Source organism: Euprymna scolopes, chromosome 35 (assembly GCF_053919585.1).
Source record: "Euprymna scolopes isolate OS-2025 chromosome 35, ASM5391958v1, whole genome shotgun sequence".
NCBI lineage: Eukaryota > Metazoa > Mollusca > Cephalopoda > Sepiida > Sepiolidae > Euprymna > Euprymna scolopes.
This window is the reverse complement of record NC_136516.1, coordinates 69,640,385-69,661,474: the sequence shown is the minus strand read 5'-3', so window position 1 is coordinate 69,661,474 and position 21,090 is coordinate 69,640,385. Positions and strand designations below refer to the sequence as shown.

At 31.6% G+C, this 21,090-nt stretch overlaps 1 protein-coding gene across 3 annotated transcripts in view; it reads left to right on the top strand.

Moving 5' to 3' along the window:
* Window positions 1-21,090, top strand: part of LOC145259909 (failed axon connections homolog) — a 63,465-nt gene that overhangs the window by 1,074 nt on the left and 41,301 nt on the right. The gene's annotated exons all lie outside the window — the stretch shown is intronic.

Genomic DNA, 21,090 nt, shown 5'->3' with positions numbered 1-21,090 from the left:
CCACATGTCTCTTATTTGTCTCCCCACGAAGAGAGGATTAGGACATCAGGCACGGTCGTTTTTTTTTTTTTTTACATGAATGAAAATCCAGTTCTTTAAAAGTGGCACTCTAGGTTGTGTAAGAATAAAGTTTGCCTCAGTCTCGAAAGATTTTTTTTCACTGCCGCAGACAGAAATGATGAGGTGTAGTAAAGGAGATGAAAATATACTACACTTTGCTCCAAGCCAAACGACCCTGTATAACCCAATAACGAGTTTCAACAGACGAAAGGAGACCACACAAAATGTAACTTTGGTTCATGAAAAAAATATATATTGTTGCATGTTATTGTAAAAAATAAATTGTTTGTTGTTTATTTCTTACTTTGTAGTTTTTATTTTTTAGTGAAAATATTTTTTAAAATGTATCAAATTTATTTCATTTTATAAATTTTACGCTGACAGTTTAATTATTCATTTTATTTTGGTTATTGGATTTCGATATGGTTCGAGGTTTGTTGTTTAATTTTATGGTCGCTTTTTGGCTATTGTAACTCGTTACTTGTATTTACCGAGCCAACATACATTCGCTGCCGTGGGGGTTGATATATATATATATATATATATATATATATATATATATATATATATATATATATATATATATATATATATATATATATATATATATATATATATATATATATATATATATATATATATATATATATATATATATATATATATATATATATATATATATATATATATATATATATATATATATATATATATATATATATATATATATATATATATATATATATATATATATATATATATATATATATATATATATATATATATATATATATATATATATATATATATATATATATATATATATATATATATATATATATATATATATATATATATATATATATATATATATATATATATATATATATATATATATATATATATATATATATATATATATATATATATATATATATATATATATATATATATATATATATATATATATATATATATATATATATATATATATATATATATATATATATATATATATATATATATATATATATATATATATATATATATATATATATATATATATATATATATATATATATATATATATATATATATATATATATATATATATATATATATATATATATATATATATATATATATATTATAATTAGTGATTTCATTTAAGTGTATGATAAGTTTAAGTAAAGTAAAAAAAAAAAAAAAAAAACGTGGGTCATTTGTTTTGTAACTTAATTTTAAAATGTTAAATCAATTTTTAACTATTTAAAATAGTCTTAATTTTTTTTTCGGATTTTAGTCACTTACGGAATGAAAGAAAAATAGACGAAAATAAACAAGAAAAAAGAAAAAAACACAAACATACAGTTCATGCCTTTTTTGTTTTTAACCCAGTAAACAAGTTTCAACAGCCAAAAGTCAAACTACAAAAAAATAATAAAATATAGGTTCCAAAAACAGGAAAACAAAAACATTAAATGGTTTATTTACATCGTTGCACACACACACACACACACACACACACACACACACACACACACACACACACATTTAAATATACTTGCATCTTATTTTTTTATGCAACCCCAGATGTCTACATTATATCCTTAAATTTGTAGATTACTCTCTCCATCTCTAAAATAGATTTTACGTTTTTTAAGCGATTACGTGCGAAAACTTTTATAAACTTAAAGAGAGAAAACAAAAAAAAAAAAACTATTTTAGTATTTAAAGTGGAGGTCAGTTTCGTAAACATAAATTTCAGAACACTTCTAACATTTTAGGGCAGTTAACAAAAAAATCATCAGTAACCCTAAGTTCGAGTGGCAAGATTGTAAAATATACACAAACACCTAAAAAGGAGACACCCTAAATAACGCACAGAATTTATCAATAAAAGAAAAACGGTACTCCTTGGGCGTTGAGTTCCATGGCGACCAGCAGAAAAATTTAATGGGTAAATGTTTACTTTAACTACAACAGAACTACCAATAAAATTTGTGTTTTTTAAGGTTTTCGGCTGACAACGAATCTGATATTCAAACCCGTCGCAAATTTACCGTTTGCATGGTATTAACCCCTGAACCCTCGCACTATTTTGTGCCAACTCATCGCCATTGTTATGCTATGCGTTTGCGGGGACGGGTGGTGTTTCGCACACGCGCGCGACCCCCACCCCTGTACCTGCCCCTCCACCGCCCTACCCACCAATGTAAACAGAATGTTTGTGAAAAATTAAACAATTCTTCTACTCGGTGTATGTCGGCGCGTTACTTACGGAAAAATGGTAAATTAAACTGCAGAAGCACCTGTTAAATGTTCTGCAAGTTTTATAATTGACCCCCCCCTCCAAAAAAAAAAAAAAAATTAAAAAAAAACGAAAAATAAAAATGCTTTTGTAGACCGCTCGTGAAAACTTAATTTTTTAGATCAATTAAAAAAGCATCAAAAACTACGTAACACAGAAAAATGAACGACATTTTGTTTTTGAAAACTTTCTTATTTTAAATGTCTGCTAAAAAATCCTTCCGCGACGTGACAAGTCACCTTACTACGCGCTTCCATGCGGGAACGCATCATAGAATAGCATAAAAATGGCGGTGTGAGTTGGCACAAAATAGTGCGAGGGTTCAGGGGTTAATACTATGCAAACGGTAAATTTGTGACGGGTTTGAATATCAGATTCGTTGTCAGCGACCCCGATACCCCCCCCCCCCAAATCCAAATTTTATTGATCGTGTTCTGTTGTAGTTAAAGTAAACATTTGCCTGTTAAATTTTTCTGCTGGTCGCCATGGAACTCAACGCCCAAGGAGTACCGAAAAAAACAAAATAGTTAAGTACCCTCAAACGTCAACCGATCATATTTTATCAAAAAATAAAAATATACGTTTTCTGCGATTACATGTAGATAGCATGAAACCCCCCCCCCCCCAAAAAAAAAACACATTTTAGACTTGAAGGAGGATCACTTTCCTATTTAATGTAAAATGTGCAGTGCGCCTACTTCCGAACCAGTTAGCTGTAAAACAAATTGTGCGGAATAGGGCGTGAAATGGAAAGCTGTGTGTTTGTGGGGAGGGGGGTGCTGCCCTTTATCACACCCTCATGTGGGGGGGGGGGCATATTTTGCGTTTTTATTTTACTAAGAATTTATTCAAAGAAAAGGTTTTGGTATTTTTTTAGATCAGGTCCACCTCCACAATTTTCTTTTAAATGACAACTTTTAAAGGTTTTCGACTATGCTGAATACGAAAATAGCATTGAATTTTGCAGAAATAAGTAGTTATCGAGCTATAAAAAGTTGTATTATGCATTGTATTCTTCGGCGGCCATCTTTTTTACGCACGTGCGCCATAAACAAATCTACTCATCCATGACTGACATGACGAGATGTTAACAGAAAAATGCTTTGTGAATTCTGCCCTTAGATGTGACACTTGTCATTATCAAAGGGAATTAACAAATTATTATTCTGTTAACATCTCGACAAAATATGTTATTGAAAATTGTCGGGTGGCAAAAAAAAAAATCTCTTGATCTAAATTTCAAAATTGCGATTCGGCCTGAGAATGAAAACATTAGAAATATTATTTTGGGTTCAATTAATATTTTGGATTCAAATGGTTTTATCAGAGTCACACCAAATCATTTAATATTTGATTCAACAAACATTCTCTGAAGCCGACAAATGCGTGTGTGAAATTTTAACTCCAAAGAAATTATTTATCTTTGTTTTGACTTGTCACAAATATATTTTGTGACGCCAACAAATACGTGTGTGTGTGTGTGTGTAGTTTTTAGTTCAAAGCAAAAACATAATCTATCTGTTATTTCTTTCAGCTGACACATGAATTGTGTCATTGAATTTGTAAACGGTCGGCGCCTTCTTTGAACCCGACCAATGCGTCTAGATCAGAGAAAAAATATCAACCATCGAATCATGCTTTGAAGAAGAAAGGGAGAAAAAATACTTTGGCAGAATTGAAATTCTTTCTTTTTTCGATGTCGACCCGGGACAAAAATATTAACATATATCTTTTAGTTAACCGGTGTTGCCCGGAATAAGATCTTAACATCTATCTTTCAATTACCCGATATTGCCCGGGATAAAATACTAACGTTAAATAAAAGCGTCACATCGACCCTAATGGTCTGATGTTGCCTTTCTTTGGTGTTACATTCGCCCCCACATGGGGTGGCAATTCTCAATATGAGGACGACGCCCCATGTCCTTAACAACCAAAGAAGTTCTCCCAACTAATACTACTGCGTCTTAACTAAAAGTTAATGATCACTGACGATTTCACGCTGCCTCTCTTTGGTGTTACATACGTACGTAAAAAAAGATGGCCGCCAAAGAATACAATGCATAATACAACTTTTTATATCTCGATAACTACTTATTTCTGCAAAATTTCAATGCGTTTTTCGTATTCAGCATAGCTGAAGACCTATTCAAGTTGTCATTTAAAAGAAAATTGTGGCAGTGGAGCTAATCTGAAAATTTACCAAGGTTTTAATTTTTTCTTATGTTTAATTGTATTTAATTTTTTGATTTGGATATAAAAATGTTACTTTTTTTCTTTGCTCTCAAGTGGATAATGGTTTTTCTTTTACCTTAATGAAAGGAAGTGTGTGCGTGGTTTTTCTTTTTATTATTACATTTTCACCCCAAATTACCACTTTGATGTAGGGGGCTACTATCAGGGACCTAAGTTGCAGGGGTACTATGTAGGGAGTTTAGCAGCAAGATGCCTGTTCACATTACACTTGAACTTCTGCATGTCAGTACAGTTGGAGAAGTAGGAAACCGGAAGAGAATTCCAAAGTCCTGCAGTTCTGGGAAAGAAGATATTAGAGTAAAAGGCTTTCTTACATCTAGAGATCTCGACTGTGTAGGGGTGGGACTTTGCTGCTTATCAGGTTTGTCGGGGGGTATTTTCGTCGAGAGGGTACAAAGGTTTGTAGTTCGTCAAAACATCCACCATTAAAATACTTGTAAAACAGGCAGAGGGATGCAACATTTCGTCGATGGGACAGGGGCTGAAGTTTAGATGACAGTTCGGGACCTATTAGGTTGGCGACTCTCTTTTGGACAACCTGGATTCTTCTCTCATTTAAGAATGATCTAATTATGCTAAGCATTCGTTTAGTAATACCATAAGATTTTATTTTCATGAGAAGACCATCGTGCTATACCCTGTCAAAAGCCTTAGATATATCTAGGGCTACCGCTCTAACCTCCCCTGCTTTATCCAGTGCTTGGTGTAAACGTTCAGAGATTACAGTTAGAATTTCTGCAGTAGAACGGGCTTGCCTAAATCCATATTGAGTGTCAGACAGAAGTTTAGCAGGTGTAAGGTGGTGGACTAGAGCTTGATTAATTAAGGACTCAAATATTTTGTCGAAAAGAGTGAGGAGGCTAATTGGCCGATAATTTAATGGGTCACTTCTTTCGCCAGAGTTTTTGTAAACTGTTAACACAGAAGCAGTTTTCTAGCAGCCAGGAAAGCAAGATTCATTAAGGCATTCGTTAAAGAGTTTAGAGAGAACAGGAGCAACCTCAGCGGATCATTTTTTTTGTAGCACAACCGGGATGAGTTCAGGTCCACATGCTTTTGAGGTGTCTAGGTTTTTTATAATATCATGTACTTGAGAAGGCATGATTTTCAGATCATCTAACGTGGTTTCTGTCCGCAAAGGAAAATCAAGGAGGGAATGGTTTGCTGAGTCCAAGGTAGAATTTAAGGTAAACTGACGGGCAAGCACGTTAGTTTTCTCAGTTGCTGTACAAACAACCTCATGATTGTGCGTTCATGCGTGCATGGGGACAGGAAAATAAATGTTTTTAATGTTTTTCCTTTTTAGTTTAATTTTAAAAAAATATTTGGGGGTACAAGGTATGGTCTGTAGAAGTTATACAAATGTGGATGGGGCGTTAACAAGCTTCGCTCGTTCGTCAGTTTCTATTTTATGGGCAAACGAGTGCGCTCTGAGTTCATTTGGGCGGTGCTCGAACTCTGACATGACCGGAAAGCATTCAGAAAGAAAAAAAAAAAAGAAAAAAGTTTTCTTTTCGTTCCTTTCGTAGAAGGCTTCTATCCTTGCAAAATCTAAAGTAATGAATGAGTATAAATGTCTGTTTTTAGACTTTGTAAAATGTCGGAACTGCTTCAGCTTTTTCTGTTCATAGTCGAAACTACTGACATCACGATTGGCTATTCGAAATTAGCACTAACATCAAATATTGTTTTCACACTTTATTTTATTATAGAAAAAAAAAAAAAAAAAATGACCCTCGAGTTTTAGCGGTGGGAGCTTAGTTAATCTACACTTTCCTCCGTTCCACATAAAATTTGGTTCCCCTTGAAAAACTTGAAAACAAAACAAACCCTAAAAAACAAACAAAACAAATAAAAAAAAAATTGATTACCTGTCTGATTTTACCGTTAACTGGTCCGTTAAATGGGCGCTCATTTTATGTTAAAATTTTCTATAAAAAAGCAATCCCCAATTCTAAAGACTAAATTTTTTTTTTTCAAAATTCCGTTTGTTTTTTTGTTTGTTTTTTTTTCGAAATATTTTTTTGGGTTGTTTACATGTAATCGCCTAAAAAAAAATCTCTTTTAGTTTTTTATTTATTTATTTTTTTAATAAAATACGATGGGTGCGATAGTAAGAAAATACTAATTTTATATATAAATTAAAATGATCACCCATCTCCGGATTAGATAACGTTTTTAAAGAAATCATCAAATCGTTTTCTTTTTATATAAGTAGAAATTGTTGTTTCTGAATATATATTAACAAAACTATGGAATAACTTTGCGTATGTGTGTTTATTTCTCGTGTCAATGTGACTTTAATTGCACATGTGAGTTCTTGGGATTGACTTCTAGAAAGTTTTAATTGTCTCATTCCGGAATTCTTGACAGTCATGCTTATGCAATGCTTTGCTGTAATCCAAGGCAGTGTTCATGACATTATTTATACCAAAATGTTTACTCAGAGAGAGAGAGAGAGAGAGAGAGAGAGAGAGAGAGAGAGAGAGAGAGAGAGAGAGAGAGAGAGAGAGAGAGCGATTTCAACAAGGTTTAACCTGGTCAGCAACTTCTGGTTAAATGCACTACCTGACGAGGTTACTGGCCCTTCCAAAATATTCCATTCTTTATAGACTCCTCATCAAACTATACACATATGCTTAAGAATCAATTAAATCAGGTGAGAAGTTTCTATTGATTTAATTATTGCAATAAGAGATAAGTAGTAATTTGTATATTTTATTTATTGGTGGGCTATTATTCCTCATCTTCATAGTTGTTTCAGCCAATTATTCCTCTGACCTTTGTCAGGTTATTAACTGCGACTGTATAGAAATGCTGAATCTTTAACTGTATCGTCAGTAATTACTGCCTTCCATAGTTGTTGTTGTCTCACCACGTTTTGGCCAACTAATCCTCTTGCAAACTTTGGGTAGGAAACCGCTATCATCAGACAACGCTCACCTGGAACTGTAGAGATTCAACATCTCTATCCATTGTGCCACGAGCCCTGAAGGGCGATCAAGGTTGGATTTTTTAGTCTTATAAATCAACGTTTATTTCTAATCTGATCTTCCATTGTCTGGTCCGTACCGAATGGTATATATTATTATTTAATTATTGGAATTCTTTTTTGAGATGAATAATTTGTAATATTTTATTTATTTATTTGCGGACTACTATCCTCATCTTTATAGTTGTTGTTTCATGACGTTTCGGTCAAGTATTCCTCTAGCCTTAGTTGCAGTTAAACACCTGACGAAAGCCAGAGGAATAGTTGACCGAAACGTCGTGAAACAACCAAGAAAAAAGATGAGGATAATAGTTCGCAAATAAATAAATAATTAAAAAAAAGTTTTTATAATAAAAATTCTGATTCGTCGGAAGTTGATCATTGATCTTTCTCTTTCTCTTTCTCCCTCTGTTTCTCCCTCTCTCTTTATTGACAGTCAAAGGTAATGAAAGAATAAAAAGTATAAAGATTGGAATATTCCGTTATAAACAAAAGGAATATCACTACAAGTAGTAATTGTATTTACCTCCTTTTTATTGTTTTATTTTTGCAAATATTGTTAAGAGCATGGTCATGTGATCTGATTCTCCAATCAACTCATTGGAATTTAGAACGTATTCTCTGTTTATGTTTCTTATATTTATGTTAATCGCCCTGCGATTTTAGAATCGGAATCAGAAATTGCATCAGAATCGGGAATTTAGAATCGCACTCCAAGAGTGGCGTTTTTGACTAAGAGGGAAGAATTACTGTTTTCTGGGTCAGATTCCATCTAACACTTATCATTGGCAAGTTTTTGAACTTGAAGTACTATTTTTTAACTCCTTACATCAAGTGGCTTCATGCCTTGTCTTGAATGATTTCCATAAAAAAAAAAAAAAGAATTGGTAATTGCATCAGAATCAGAAAAAAAAATCAAAAAACAAATATTGGAATTGTGCCATTACTAGTTGTTACCATTTAAAATGACTTTATACATGTTTTGTCTGATATATAATGGGTTGAGAAAACTAAAATTAAAGAGGTCTCCAATACTCTACTAAAATCATCCTGGTCTCTCAGCAATCTCCTCCTCTCTACCTGTCAAGGGATTGGGAGGTAAGTTGTATCGACTATCTCCTTCAGATTTCTTTTCACAAATAAAAACACTTAAACAAAATTAGAAACAATATCAATAAACCCTTCTCAATCTCCTTTATCTTGTGTGTGCCAGGAAACATGGACATAGCGATAATTTTAGAGTTTATGAGTGGACATTAGCCAAAGACCCTCACATCCTTTAGACAAATTGCTTCACGGATTGCACTTGAGTTTGTATTTTTATCTTTGTTGTTTCTAGTTTAACCTAATTAAAATTAGCACTCTATTTGGTCAACACAATTTTGGGGAGATTTTCCCATTCAAATTCTACTTTATATGCATTTAAACATATTCATGTGCTGGTATCATATTACACTACACCCAATTTGAGAACTTTACTGTGTGTAAATTCGTTTTGCTGCAATTATTAATACTAACCTGTAATAGTGTTACATGATGAAATGATTTTACTGATGTAAATATTAATTTATTAATTGAGTTTAATTAATGTTTTTTTCTGTGGAAGTATCTCTAGACAAGGTGTAAAGAGCTAATGGGAACGAAAGATGATTATTGCCTATTCGCCTTAGTCTAGAAAATGTCTGATGAAAAAATCATCAGGAAGAGTGCTCCACATGATAATGACAAATCAAAACAGTGGATTGATGAAGATCACTAGACCAACAAGTCAAACGAGCTGCAACAAAGGAAGTATAGAATAGATCAGACAATTCCGAATAACACAGTATTTATAGAAAAGATTGAGACTAACAATATCACATCTGGGAGAGTGAGGTTGCCGAGAAAAAGGAAAGATGCGGCCAATTAAATTGCAGGTACGTTTTTGCACTTTATCAAGAACCCTTAAATGGGACAGAGATTCACCAGCTCAAATATGGCAACAGATCAAATGTGGCAATAGTACTCCATATATGGTCTAATAGCCTTTGATGTGAGAAAGTGGTTAGAGCAATAGAAAGAACCGACTTTACGAGAAGCAGAAAAACTAATGGATCAAGTATTGAACTCCAAGAAAGATTTGAAGAGAAAGAAACACCAAGGAGCTCAAGAGTTAATTTCTCCTCAAGAGCAGAGTCATCCGCCAGGATCTCAGGAAGAAAAGGGGCATGCCTACAATTGAAAGACATGAGCTGAGTCTTAACAAGATTAAACGAAAGAAGCCATTTTGTATTCCAATCCACAACCGAACCCAAGTCAACTTCTAATTTTGTTGCATATTTTAACTGATTTGAGTGGAGATGAGAAACAACATTAATTATGAAATAATTAAAAGAAATTGGGGTCAGCACATTTGTAGTGTTATAAAATATAATCAAGTTTTATTTATTTAAAAATATTTTCTTATGGAAGTTATTCAAGACAAGGCATGAAGCCACTTGAAGTAAGAAGCTAAAAAGGACAGAGGACAATTAAGTTGCATAATAATAAAAAGAGAGTGAAAGATAGAATAACTTCAAAACAAGGAAGTCTTAATTCAATGACGAATTCAAATTTGAAATAATTGAACTTAAAGCTGAAAGATTAGCATGTGAGTGATGGAGTCAATTATTCATGCTGAAAAATACTTCACACATCCATATGTAACATGATACTTGAGAATATCTCTGATATTGAATGAGTGCTGATGAAGAAACCTCTCAAGGAACTATCCCATTGGTCTCTTGTACTATCACCCAGAAAAATGTGAACCAGAAAAGCATTATAACCTTGCTTTCTACCAAGGGAACTTACGTCCTGCCATTATCTATCAGTTAGACAAACCTAGCCTGAAAGAGACCTCACCACCAATGTGTAATCTGCAATAAACACCAAACGTGCTAACTAAAAAGTTTAACCCTTTAATATTCTAATAGAAGGGGTTACAAGACTGGTTGACAAAAAAGTCTACTTCTAAATTGATTGAGTAGTTGATCAGAAACCGGTGTTTATATAATAACATCACCATTTTTTCATTTTGTTTTTCAAAAATGGCAACGCTACCAAACAAACGTCTTCTTGAAAATTTTTCAATGTGAGTCGAGTTTTAAAACTATGAAGATTACAACAGTTTTATCCCATGAACCATATGTGAACCATATGCAAAGAGTTGCTTCCCTTGTCTGGGTTTAGGTGACATGTCATTTAAGCGTTTGAATAACAGAGTTATCTTTCCTTTGATTGTCTATATAAACGAGTGTTTACGTGTACTCATGTCTGATCATGTAAATAAAAGCAGACATGTTTCTCTTCTATGTGTTTTTGTATGGAAAACTAAAAAAGCATGTTACATGTTAATTGATTTATCTTTTTGTCAACCAGTGATATAACTTCCAACATGAAATTTTTTGAATAAGCAATGTATGTTTTTTTATTTAATTCATAATTGACTATTAAAGGTTATTAATTAACTAATTAATTAATCTACACGTCTTATTTATTCTTATTATTCTCCCAAAGTGAAAATTTAATGACCATTTCTGTTGTTAAAAAAAAAAGAAGTGTCAATGCTGCAAAATAAATGACTTGTTCTTGTTATTCTTTGAAAATGAAAATATAACGCCCGTTTCTGTTTTATTAAATGTTATGATTCAATTCGAAAGGTTACATTCTTATGTTTGGGTGGCACAGATTATATTTGAGTTTGTATGTTTGTAAGATCCTGACATCGTTTAGAAAAATTGATTTATGGATTTTGAGTTTGGATTTTTATCATTGTTTCAACGAAACTGAAATTGCATTTAAATTCTATTTAATACATAAGAACTTAAATATATTCATATCCTGATTATCACATTAAGCCACTCCCAATTTGAGAGCTTTACCGTGCCTGGATTTCGTTCCTGTTATATTTTCATTTACTCATGAATGAGCAATAGTCAAGATTGTCTACTCTTTTTGAATTACGGTTTCTGCTGTCCACTCGGCTGGATAATTAAACATGGTCAAGTGGACAAGAAAGCCATTCTTTATATAGGGAAATGTGTTCTTTCACGTTATCTGAGAGGAAGATAATTATTATTCAGAAGGGACCATATTTTGATTGTTATGGTCATCGTGTCAGTGGATCAGAAACTAGAAGTAAAAAAAAGCAGACTTTAACCGATGGATGTCTAAATCATTATACAGTCGTATCCTTGTGAACTCAGCTTGTTGACAAAATTCATGCAGGCCGATCTTCCCACTAGTACCGTTGTTGTTGTTGTTGTTGTTGTTGTTGTTGTTGTTGCAGTGAATTTGAGGTCGTTTTCCGGCTGTTGATAAAAACCATGTGAACAGAATTTATTTACTACAGAAGCAGAATTTATTTAGAACAGAAAACAGAAAACAAATTGACTTATACATGAAAGAGAAAGAGAGAGAGGACCTGGCCTACTCTTATTATTGCTTTGCTTCTAAGCAAAATAGTTCTTAGCATATAATTCGATCACGTCTGCTACTCCTCTTCTGCATTTGACCTTTTGATCCCTTATCTTTCGATTTCGATTCGACTTTCGATTTTCGTCATTGGAAAAGGTGGCGGTGACTTATTTGAAAATCAGAACAGAATACAATGTTACTAACAGTGGAACAAAGCTATTATACATAAACTAGCAGGAACACCTGGCTTTTCCCGGGATTGAATGAGGATCCATGAATATTCCACACTTCTAATACTTTTATTGTCATGAAAATCAAATCGATTAATTGCTTGCTCTAGTCGGGGACCCATCACAGTGCACCAGAAAGAAGCTTCACATACCTCCCTGGAGTGACTTAGTCTACAATATATTGTCGTCTAAATTGCACTGTAGAGAACCTACTGTTGATTTTATAAAATTATTTTTTATGTATAATGGCTGGAATTTAAGTTACAAAATAAAAAAATCAAGTATCATGCTTCAATTATGTTCTAAACAAAAACAATCATTTTGAACATGCCCCTGTCATATCAAAGATCATATCAAAGAACCTACTGTTGATTTTATATGCTTGGCCTTACTGTTTGTGCACTGAAAAAACTTGTCAAATTCACTCGGGATTTTAAGTCTGTATAAGTGTATTAATCTTAATCAAAATCAGACTGTTCCTTTTTTTAATCAGATTTTTTTCGATTATCGATTTTTGATATTTATTGGTGGCATTCCAATACAAAACCTATCCAAGAACACACTAAAACACATAAAATACAGCATAACTCCTATAATTTGAACATCCGCTTCGTTCAAATTAGAGGATGCTGTTCAAGTTTCGTGATAAAAAAATGTGCTGCAGTTAACTTTAATTTTCTAAGAATTAAGAAATAGTAAATGAAATTCATTTCTATATGACACTTCAAGTATATATTAAGTTGAGTTTACGATACATTGCAAATAAGAATTGTTAAATATTATTACCAGGAACAAAAACATTGAAAATAAATTAAATCTACTCTTACTTGTTAGGTATTTATTACCTAAGTTATCATCTACAGAAATCATACATTTATGTAAAATACAGTATTTTTTATTTATTTATTGAGTGAGTCTCATTGCAGTTTCTATTTTCATTGATTGAGCTCTCGGGCACTGCCATTGTATTCCGTAAGCGATCACAAAAATCTACAATTTCTTGGTTCTGTAGCTTCTTTATGATTATATCTCTTCAGAGTGACATTGCTTGCCACTAAAGTAAGGACTTTTTTCTAGAAATTTTATAACCGTCTCCATAGTCCTTTCTGCATCATCCCATGATATTGCTTCATCAGAGTGTTCTTGGTTATTTACATTAGGTTCAAGAGAATGGGAGCTGTTGCTATTTTCATCACCATTACTGCCTTCAGGATATTGATCAGTAGTTTCCTCATCTTGTTGCACCCACATTTCAACATCATTTGCATTAAATAATTTAAGAACAGTGTGGTTGGTCAGTAACCGTTTGGTTTCAAGAATTTTTTCTAGACAAGATGTATTCTCTGATGTTAGAGTTGCAAGTCATTGTGATGGGTTGTTTTACACTATTTTAAATATAGAAATCTGAAAAAAAGATTTACAGTTAGTGTAAATTAATTATCAATAGCTAATCTACATTAATTACATAGTACCAATATTAACATTTCTGTGCAATATCTGACTAAACCATGTAAACAGTTTTACTGCAACTCCGCATCAAATATGCTAATACAATTTCAATGACGAGACAGCTCAAGTTTAGAGAAAGTCCAGGTTTAGAAGAAGTCCAAATGAGAGGAAGTACAACTTTAGAGTAAGTTCAAATTAAAAAATCGGCCCAGCCATTGTGGGGTCCATAAAGAACGAAATCTCACACATGCAGACACTCACACAGACACACACACAAAGTGACTTTTATATATAAGTTGAGATAGAGATAATAGCTGTATCAATGGAGTCCATTACGTTTAAAATTGTTTGGTAAATATGTTTATGTTCTTTGACCACACCTCCTTTGTTATGTTCAGTATCTAAGCAAAAAGTGAATTTTGTTTTAATTTAACAAGAATGAAACAAGATATAGGAAAAAAAAAAAGAATGGATTGAACTTTGCTTTTGTTTATAAAGAAAAGAATGAGAAAATAAAATTTTAAGTAAACGTTGAATGAAGAATAAAAGCAAGTGAGAAGCGGTTACTAAAAAAATAAGTTATTTCCCTTTACTGATTTTTCTTTTAAGGTGATTATTTCAGAATGTCTACATATTACCAGGCTGTCAGACTGGATTAAGTATTTTAACAAATTATTTAAATAATATAGTGCAAGTCAGACTACAATAGCATTTAAACTGACAAATCAAACTTTGCTTCTGACTAGTGTCACGATCCTAGACCTGGAAAACACCAGGGGAAGAAAAATAAGATCCAAGCAGTGGATGTAAGTCCCTGGCAGAGCAAAAAGAAACCAAATGACCGCGACACTGTTAGGGTCAAGTTATTTTTATGATCAAAAATTTATGAATTTCGAAGTGTCATAATATCGTAAATAAGTCAGCCATTTTAATCTGTTATTAAGAGTAAAGAAGGGAAAGGAATGAAATCTGAAAACTGCCAAATAGAAATTCATTTAAACTGGCTTTAAAATTCTTAATAAATCCGTGTGTAGATTAGAAGTTTTGGAATCATTTTTATAAATAAAGATTAAAATAACATCATCTGTTACAAAATTAATTATAGTTTTATAACAATTTTGCTCAATTAATAATTTAGTGATAAATTATATTAAAATAATTGATTTTAGTTTTGAAAACATAAATAATAACGAATAAATGGCATAGTTAAAAAGAAAGAAAAAATTCAAAAACAAAAAGAGAAATAAGAATTAAAATAAAAAGACTCTGGGGTAACGCTGGATAAGTACAGCTACTTGTAAATAAACAAATTCGAAAATTCTTGGTTTCTGTGAACTTCTGTTTAGAAATGATCGTTTGGTAAAAGGAAAATCTCTGAGATGTTTTTTTTTTACATACGATACTCAACATTCTTTTCCTTTTTTTCTTCTGCTACCAAAATAAATATAACAGTGAATCACTTTCCAGATGACATATTTATTTATCTAACATTTCCATTTGTTTATTTTAAAACTATTAACTTTTACAGTTAAACTATAATTGAAGTAAAAATCATCTTTTAAATGAAGGACTCTGATTAGTTGAAATATATAAACATCAGAAGTTTTTTTTGGCTGTTTGTGAATCTGAGTTTTCACAGAAATACTCACATCACTTTAGCCAGAGAAAAATCTAGACTTTGGATTCTTGAATATCCTCCCGTATAGACATATAGACAACTTCTTCCACTTTAAAAGTTATTATGAGGGAGAATACGAAGGGCTTCATGCTTAGTCCCAAAGTCAACAAGTCTAGGTCATTATTGAAATGACTTTTTCCCTGTTGAGAAACGGTATAATGTTGGTCCTGTGCAGTTCTAGAAGGTCCACCCTTCCAGACTTTGCCTTTTCTCTTTGAGAAAGGATTAGTTTATTGCTAATCGCCTGAGGTGCCCCAACTGGTGCTTTTTGTGCATTTTTTGCTGGCCAAAGTGCTCTTCCTCTAGTCATCTTGTCATTTTATAGGTATTACATTGGTTTTAATTACACTATTACACAATCTAAGAATTCATTCGTACTTATGTAGCATTATTCAAATGGTTAATTATATCAGGAAAAAAAAATGTAAAACTGATTAAAAACAAAAGTTGTGTGTAAAACCTAACCAATAATAATATTCAAAATAGCATAGTATTTGAAGCCCTCAACACTGTTATACACTTGTTGCGGGGCCGACTGTTGGGGGCAATCGACCCTACAGCTAAAAGGTGACGCAGGCAAGAAAGAGGTAAATGACAATGGCAAAGAAGAGAGGACGAAATGCAATTGTACTGTTTTGGAGAATCAAAATACCGTCCAGGTTTATTTACCGAAAGGTAAATAAAAGAAAGTTTAAGTTAAAGCTGGAGTACTGTTTGTGTTCAAGCTTTACTGTCATTGCTGGAAACTGCAAGAAGGTGTGGAACAGCTGCAAGGAGGTGCATGCAGCTGCAGGAACGTGCTTTAAACTACAGGAATGAGGAGTTGATTTTTGCAAAATGTATAGTAGTTTTTCTGTGAAGCGCCGTTTTATCACATGTAGTAGTGATTAAGAAAACTTTCTGAATTGGGATAGTCGTCGATTGATGGAGAAATGTCGACCACCCTCAGAAGTGGCCACAGCTCTGAGATCAATTGCCTGATTGCCATGGGCATTGTTTTTATAAGCGAATTGTGTGGACGTAGTTGTAGACGTATGTTGGTTTCTGGCTTAAAGGAAAAATGTCGCCGTCGTTTTGCTATCTTGCGACTATATCTTAAGTGACATGATGTTCAGTCGCTGAAATCTGCATCTGTCTGTTTGCAGTCAAACTTGCTGTGTTCGTGGATATATTTGGGCTTAGTTTGTTGCATTTTTATAATTTTTCTATCATTCATTTTAAGCTGTCAATCGAGGAGGAATAATGCGTGCTGTTTTCTTCCAATTTTGGATGTTATATCAGCTGATCCTTCTATGGCAACAACTTTTTGTCAATGTGTTACGGCATGTCACAATGGAGTTGTGTGCACAAAAATAAAAGGTCTGCAATAACATTGTTGTATCATTATGGCTGTTTGATTTATGACAAACGCACGATAAAGGCGCCATATTGTTTTGTTTTTTTTTATATCTGTAGCGAGCAGCCTTATGCTGTCAGAAGGAAAAGGGTAGTATCAATAATTCCAGAAAGCAGTATTACGCTGTTAGAAGAAAAGAGTAGTACTAGTAATTCCAGCCAGAAGCCTGTTCTGTTTAAAAGGAAAGGGTAGTATTAATAGTTATTTAAGCAAAGAAGTGTTTGTTTGTTTGTTGATGAAGTTGCAACACAGGTCAAAAGTCATTTTGCAAGAAATAATACACATTTCCTGGTGATGTAACCTGAAGTAACAGCACATAGCTGGATACTCCACCAGACTAGATGAATTCTTGCCCTGGAATCTGGTAAGAGGAAGAGACAAAAAGAAAGCTGTACTATAACCTATTTAAATGATTAATTGAGGAGAGAAAAATTAATGTTTTTCACTTTTTGTACTAACTCAACATTTGAGAAGTAAGGCAAATTTTAATGGAACACTCAGATATGTATTTTATATGGAAATCAAGTTTTAATTCTAGAAAGACAAAGAATTGTAGTAAATGAAACTGGTTTGATCAAACAAAATCATAAAACAATACTTAGACATAATTCTTGGAAGACTAAGCTGTTATGAAGTTCAACTGGCAGCTTTAAAAAAGACAATGTCAATCCTTCAAAAGCCCTTTGCACAAGGACTGTAAGGAATAATCCATTCTCTTCTTATGCACTATATTTCATGTATATAACAATATATTTAATGAATATAACAATATATTTCATGTATATAACAATATATTTAATGAATGTAACAATATATTTCATGTATATAAAAATATATTTCATGTATATAACAATATATTTAATGTATATAACAATATATTTAATATATATAACAATATATTTAATGTATATAACAATATATTTCATGCATATAACAATATATTTAATATATATAACAATATATTTTATGTATATAACAATATATTTAATGTATATAACAATACAAAAAATTCACATGTTCAAAAAGATGAAATAAAAGTGTGAATAAACAAATGTAAAGTTATTTATAGAATCTCAACGGTGGAGATGCAGCACTGAGAAAAAAAAAAAAAAGAAATCAAAGTTTATTTGGGTCTAAGAGATATTTCGACTCAATCAAATGTTGTAACTGTGTTTTGATATTGCACCTCATCTCTTCTGTCCTCGATCAGTGAACGAGAAATCCTTCTAGACTAAAGCAATTTTTATTTTTGTGTCAATTCACAGTACCCCTGTTTATTGGTGAGCTGGATTTTCCAAACATTAAAAACCAACTTTGTCCACATGAGGAGGCAAGCAAACAGGTAAAAAGCCTGTTAAGTATTGAAAATCATGCTATGTTCGGACAACGTCTGACTGGTTTGAAAATTGTGATTTTTTTATTTCTGAATTTTTGCCACAGTAACATATGGGTCCAAAATTATCAAATCACATGATTGTAGTGCCATCTAGCACTAAAACCATTATCTCTAAGGGAGGTAACCATTTACATGAATTAAAATGCCATTCATATTAAGCACTTATTGTTACTTGACCCACTGAGTCAGTCTTTAACATGTCAGAATTGTTGAAATGTGATAACATTTTATTTTCTACTTAAAATATAGTTGTTGTTTTTTTGTTTTGTTTGCCATTTTTCTGTCTATCTGAGGAATGGTTTCTACAAAACTCCTTTGTTAATTTTTGATTTAGACTTAAAACTTGATAGGGGATTTGAACCATTTTAATGATTTTATAAATTGTTTTCTCCGAAAAAAGAAAAAAAAAATGAAAAATTGTCCCTACATTAAAACTCATTAACAATTTAATGCCATGCCATCTCTTTAAATCCAAATGCTATCAATATTTTACTTTATTAAATAGATATTTTAAAAATTGTGTAGGCGTTTATTTAATATATATTGGTGCATTTTCAAATATAGATATTTGGTGCATTTTCAAATATAGATATTTTAAAAATTGTGTAGGCGTTTATTTAATATATATTGGTGCATTTTCAAATATAGATATTTGGTGCATTTTCAAATATAGATATTTGAAAAATTGTGTAGGCGTTTATTTAATATATATTTGGTGCATTTTCAAATATAGATATTTGAAAATTGTGTAGGCGTTTATTTAATATATATTTGGTGCATTTTCAAATATAGATATTTGAAAAATTGTGTAGGCGTTTATTTAATATATATTTGGTGCATTTTCAAATATAGATATTTGAAAAATTGTGTAGGTGTTTATTTAATATATATTGGTGCATTTTCAAATATAGATATTTGAAAAATTGTGTAGGCGTTTATTTAATATATATTGGTGCATTTTCAAATATAGATATTTGAAAAATTGTGTAGACGTTTATTTAATATATATTGGTGCATTTTCAAATATGTTTGGCAATCGTACTACAGTCTTTTTACATGAGATAAAGAAAGTGTAGTATCTGTTCTAAAGTGGATTTAATGGCAAATCTATTATTGTTCTATCTTTTAATGGGGTGGTATTGTAGTATCTGTTCTAGTGTCATTAGAAGATACTCCCAGGCATTACTTTCTCATTGGGGAGGAGGACAGTCTAGTATATATTTATTCTATATATATCTAGTCTAGTATATATTTATTCATTACAATACCATCCTCGCAGGCTAATAAAAATAGGTGACAAAAGATCTTTTTCAGGAAAATCCAGATAATATACAATATTTTCCTGTTTTCAATGCTTCACACTGTGTCAGACGTTTAAAACTTTATTCTTTATGAACATTTGAAGACATGCCAGGCATTAACACACAAAAAAAAAGAAGAAAAAATTGTATATTATCTGGATTTTCCTGAAAACGGCCTGAAAATTTGAATATAATTTTAAAAATTATATATATATATATATATATATATATATATATATATATATATATATATATATATATATATATATATATATATATATATATATATATATGGAGAGAGAGAGAGAGAGAGAGAGAGAGAGAGTAAAACGATTTATAATTGTGAATTAAAAATCAGTTTCAAAAGGAAAAACAAACAAAATCACCTCAATTGTACGATCGTTTCGGAAGCGATGTTCATTTTATTGAAATTGACAATAAGTATTGACAATAATTTGACCAAAGTTTTGTTCTTTAAACATAGTCTCCTTATCAGCAAAAATGGTGGGGAGGGGGAAGAAGTTAAAGACACCAAAATAAAACTAGCATTTTAGTTTAGCGCCATTATAAAATTTTTTTAAAGTTCAATATATATATATTGGACATACAAAAACAACATTGTCCCGTCGATTAACGATGCATGTGAACAGTAATTGCTCAATATACCAGCATTTACCAAATCAACATAGCTGTCCCCCCTCTAATCTTAGAAAGGTCCTCGTGGACAACACAAGGATTTTGCAACGAGAAAGTAATTGTAAAAAATTAAAAATACTTGAAGCACTATATATAAAAACCCAGCACCCATCTACAAATAGCATTCATTTTGAAAGTAGCAATAATGTGCTGAAATGTTTAGCATAACCAGTATACGACTGGTTTTATTAACATTGCCTTTTATCATCCTAATTTTTAATCGAGTTTTTTATCACTCATAAATGTATATTTTAATCGACTTTTCATTGACTCTTTATTGACTCTTTTTATCATTCGTAACTATATATTTCACTTCTATTTTTAATATTTTATCTCCACCTGATGATGATTCAAGAAAGAATCGAAAGCGCTCGTGTGAACCATGGAACTTCCATCTTGAAGTTAAAAAAATCTTACGAGAGATCGAAAAAATGAAAAAAAGAATCATTAAGCAAGGTATCTCTGTTGTTTTTAATAATGTTTGCCTGAATATATATATATATATATATATATATATATATATATATATTAGCAAGTTGCTCGGATGTTGCTCGGTCATAAAATATGCTTAAATATAATATTTTAATTTATTCAGATTTCATATTATTATTATTACATAGCAAATTCTCAATATATATTAGTCCCCTCCTTGGCATTGCCTGGTCATAAAATACGCTTAGATATATTTTAAACCACGAAAATTTCGTATTTATTACTATAGAGTCAATACTCTATTGATTATTGTATTGTATCCAATATATATTAGTGATTTTAAAAGTTAAGAAATATATATATGAGTTGGGTGCCATCAGCTATAATCAAAATTCAAACATCCTTAATTCTTACCATCTGCACTAACAACAGATAGATATCAGAATTTGAAAAATT